The following is a 5,092-nucleotide window of genomic DNA, read 5'->3' on the forward strand; positions in this document are numbered from 1 at the left end:
TTGCGCCCAGTTCTGCTCGCTGAAACTCGGGGAAATGGATATTGAACTTTTAGCAGCTGGCAGCCAGTGTTCAATATCCAAGATCAGTTAGGCGTACGGACCCTCATGTTGAGGGAAGTCCTCCCAGATGAAACATCAACTTTAATTCGGGTCCTTTTATTGATTGCTTTCCCGGACAGATGTTCGCGTGGGACCCTCTGTCCTCATCCACAACCTGTGGCCCACAGCTATCAACTGTAGTGCAGCCTGCGAACTGCAGAGTGGAGGCTGCGAGCAGACGCGTTTCACCGGGAGAGGCACGAACAAGTTCTGAGGAGGAGGCGCTGTGTGCTGGGAGGAGCAGAGGAGAGAGAGAGAGAGAGAGAGAGAGAGAGAGAGAGAGAGAGAGAGAGAGAGAGAGATGTTGTGTTTGTCTAATGGAGAGCTGACTTGGCCTTTGTTACCAGTTGTTGAAAGGCTTGAGGCTACATGTGCTAATACAAAACGGATTAGGACGGGATTTGTATCATGATGCCTCAGTTTATGATAAAGCACATTTTGTCATTCCCTTCCCACATTTCCTTGTGCCTGTGCACTTGTGTGGGTGCAATAATGGCAGATGTGCAGTCAGACAGTGACAATAGGCCTTTCAGTGTTAGTGTGCTAATGGAAAATAACAGACTTCATATCACAGAGTAATTATTTGCGGCTGTCGGTGAATAGCAGACAATAGAGTGGGAGAGGTTGCAACATGCAGTTGCACTGCTGCCACTACATGATCTGCAGGTGCACTGATCTGAATACCTCAGGTCACGTGGCAGCAAGAGTTAAAAGTCAGTTGTCCTTTGATGTCAAAGAGGCAGTATTGAAGCCTCGCAACTGCCATTTCATGCTGCATTTCTGAAGATATCCAAGCTCTCTATTCCCATTGCTGGAGCAGGAAGTTTGTGACAAAGGCAGTGGTGCACAGACAGAGCACAGACCGCGAAGGAGGGGTGCAGATGTTTGGCAGCTGCTTCATCCCCTCCATCTGCCCCCCTGGCCCCAGCACCTCTTAAACACCACACTTTAATGGAACGCTCCTGACCCTCTTGTACGCTCTGCTCTCACTAACACAGACGGAGGGATTTCAGATGGCCTTCGCACCAGGAACGGCCGCTCCGCCTAGACAGACCTCCTGAAACATTTTCACTGCGCAGAGTGGAGTTGTAAAAGCTCTGTAGATGAGATGTTTCAGGGCTGCAGCTTGCCAGGTGATTTTTATGACAATAAAATTAAACTTCAATGGCACAGCAAGACAGGCTGCCAGACGGCTTAAGCTATGATTGCAAACAGAGGAAGGGAGGAAAGGAGGCAGAGCATGTCTTGGGGTATTCTACACTTAGCTCACCTTCCTGCCCATTTAATGTGGTCGTTCTTGTCTTCAAAGGCGTTCCACTCCACTTTTTCCAATGACAGTTCAACATGGCTTTAAGCCTGAAAGTGTACATGGCCTGCCACTACTCATTCTGTATATCTAATCCTCTATTTGCTTTTAAATGACCTTTCAGTAGTAGCCTGTAACATATAAACATTTCTATCCGGTGCCTCAGATAGAATCAGCTAATGGCCGCAGGTGTTTACATTACCGCAGTTTCCAACAGGGGACTTGAAAGGGTTTCAGAACTTGGTTTTAGTTGTAACTATACATCTTCCTCTCTCTCTGCCACTCTCTCACTTTCTTCTACCTCCCTCTCATTGTCTTACACTTGTTCTCTTGCTCTTTTACCCTTGCTGTAAGGTTGGTGAGGTCAAACTCCCCCGCCCAGTGCTCCTCCAACTACCCCCAGCCCTCAGCTCAGTTTGTGCCCAGAGACGGGCTGACAATCCTGGGCAGGACAATAGGAACAGACCCCCCTTTGTTTTTGCCTCCATGGGCCTGGTGACAGTCACAGTAAACAGTGGGCACAGGCTGAGGCCAGGCTGGGTGAGTCGCACTGAGGGGCCTTTGACAGGGAGAACTAAAGCAGAAAAGCAGAACAAACAGTGTTTGAACCTTTTATCAAAGACACCCACATAGAAAACAAACTAAAGAATAGTCACAGTTTTCCCCAAGTATTTTACATGTAACTCAATATTTTGTCAAACATATGTACAATACTGCGATATTTGGACGGCCGCTGTTAAGCATCAATAGCATTACATTTAAGATAATAAAGTAACAGAATAAAACACACTAATGATTTCTGCCTGGAAATTGAAAAGATTGGCTACACTAGCTGTATACCTCAGTAAAGAATTAAAGTGCATAACTGAAGTCAACTGCTTATTTCCTCATAGTTCTCTGTAAAGGCTTTCATCTTAAATCTAATTTAACTCAAACTCAGCATTTGGCCCAGGGCAGTTGGAGTGCGCGCTCACATATACTCTTTCCACTATGACCCAGGACAATCTGAACAAATACACACCTCTCCAACAGGTTTGAGCATGTGCTAATCTCCAAAGAGGACCACACAGTGGAGTCGCGAAAAATCCCTGGAAACACAAGAAAACACTCACACGCATAATGTTGTTCTTCCTTTCTCTTCCTTTTCAGTCTGTGCTCTCTCCATCCTCCTGGTTATCGCTATCTAGCAGCTCAAAGCATGCGGTCAGAGGTCAGATTAATATTTATTTCATGTGTTGCCCCAGAGAGCAGCAGGACACAGTCTTTTGAAGGCCTGTGGATGCAGGGAGGCAGATAAGGTTTGGTGGAGGGTCAGGGGGGTGGGGGGTGGGGGGTGGGGGTCTGACTGAGCAGACCAAAAGACGATACAGTAAAACTTTTTTTTTTCAGGGTAAACTGACCCTCAAATGAAGCAGTGTGGGGTCGGGGTGCAAGGACAGGAGGCACATTTTTTCCTCTCCCCCTCTCCCGCCCTTGTCTGCCTGTCCTGTCCGCCCCTTGTCTACGTTTTTGGCGTAACACCACTGAGTGCGCTACACAAACCAGCGGCCTGTTAAAACAGCCTAACCAGGTGGAGCTGAGCTATTGCAAATGTTCCCCTTCTGGTGTCTCACACTTACAGGGGCCTCATGAACATATGAGACACAGCTGTGAGACAGACAGAAGAAAGAGAGGGGGTGGGTATATGAAACAGCTTTGAAATAGTTCACTTTGTACATACCATTTTGGTTTGGGTTGCCATAGCATTTGTAAAAAAAAAATAAAAAAATTGCAGCACTGAATTATGGCGTGTTTTTATACTTGTCAAATTATTAAGACCTTTATCATATTATTGGTTTGGTATTACGCTAAACTGAAAGCATCATTTGCTGGGAAGACATAGTTACTGCGAAAGAATACATAAACGCTGCAGTCCTCTCCAGTTCTCCAGTCCTCCTTGCTATCACTCAGCAGCTTCTTTCACCAGCATCCGGTATGTCCCGTCACTCCAGTGTCTGCCTGTAGCCGGATAAAGCACACGGGAACACCAGAGTAGCTCAGATCTGATTCATAGCTCTCAGCAGTCCAGCCAGACCCATCCGTTATAGTTGGTGTCACTGGCAGTCAGAGATTCCGTTTTACTTAAGCTTCCCATAATGCCCAGCTTAGTAGGGCTTATCCATTGCAGGATGTTATCACTCAGGCACTCTGTCACTTGTGTCATCGGCACAGAGTCTGGGATTGACACTGAGCTGGTCTCCTCGCCCAGCCACATGCTTATCAGCATCCATTACTGAGGTGTGAGGGCCTGATAAAGGTCCGTACAGCTCGAGCCAGAGGTCCCATTTAGATTCCTGTGCTTGCAGCAAGAGGCCTTGCCCCTTTGACTCTTGCTCTCATCACTCTGTAATGCCGTATTGGACTGTCAATCAGAGAGGACCCTGGGTGATCAGTCAGCTCCTCTTTAGAGGATGCTGGTCTAAGTGAGGAGCCATTAGAGAGGAGGCAGCATAGCCAGACTGGCCCAGGCCAAAAGCTGATGAGAAACAGAGGAGCAGGAGAGCCCGAGGTAGAAAGTCAGGAGAGAGAGGGGGGTGGGGGGGCAGGAGGTGGATGTGCTGAACTATGTGAATTGTGAAGGGAGGGCAGCTCTGTTTTCTATTTGTGAGGATTAGGTTGACAGATCTGTATTTAGTTTCTTTGGGCCTCTAGCTGCAGCTAATCCCCCTCACCTGCAGTGGGTTCCCCCCTCCCCAACCACCCCACACCCTCTCTTTCCTCTGACCCTGCAGCCCCTACTTCCCCCATGTTCCCCCCTACAGCCCAGCACAAACACTCATCCCGAGACAAGCACATGACTCGTTGCACTCTGTCTCCTCAGGTTAGGGCCTCACACTCGACACAAATCTCTCCCAGGCCAAAGGAACAGCAGGGGTCTGGAAGGGAAGAAAAAGGACCCCCACAACCTGTGGTCTTCCACATATTAAGATTTTTTTCAGTTTGGGTGATGGGTTGTCCCTCATCACTTAGAGATAGCAATTACTCAGAAATTAAGAGCCATTACTACGGAAGCAGCTTGTCAAAGCCACTCAGGAGAAAGGGGACCTTTGGTAAAGCTGCACATTAGGAAATATTCAGGGTCAGGTCAGGGGCAAGGACCTCTTCTCTTTAGATCCTGGCTCCCACACACTCTGACCAGGCCTTCACACTGTGAAAGAAAGACCACAGTGCCTCCACAATCACACACAGCATGCCTGCCAGCAATTCTGAAAGGTGGGGACTCTGAATGACCTAATAGTTACAGAATCTAAGCACATGTCTCTGTTTTAACAATAAAGCGACATGACTGCAAGATGATGCAACAAAGGGGCAGAATCAGGTTTTGAAAGGTTGCTGATGAAGCAATATGTGGGATTTCCCCAGGGCATCGTATTTATTTAATGTCATTTTCATGTCTGGAGCCTAACGCTGCTGTAATTAGTCATTATCTGTCTGTTTCAGTTAAATGAGCTGCTATAGAAAGAAGGAGCAGCAGCATTTTGTAGCGACTGACAGCGCCCTGAAACACATGCTGACCATCATTATCGTTCTACACAACCATCATCAAAATTATATTTAAAAAATCACTTCCACATGGCCTGACAGATAGTACAATACATATATGGTTTCTCCTCTGACTCTAACCACAGCCAATTACTCCCCACCCAC

Source organism: Trachurus trachurus, assembly GCF_905171665.1.
Source record: "Trachurus trachurus genome assembly, chromosome: 7".
In the NCBI taxonomy this organism is placed as follows: Eukaryota; Metazoa; Chordata; class Actinopteri; order Carangiformes; family Carangidae; genus Trachurus; species Trachurus trachurus.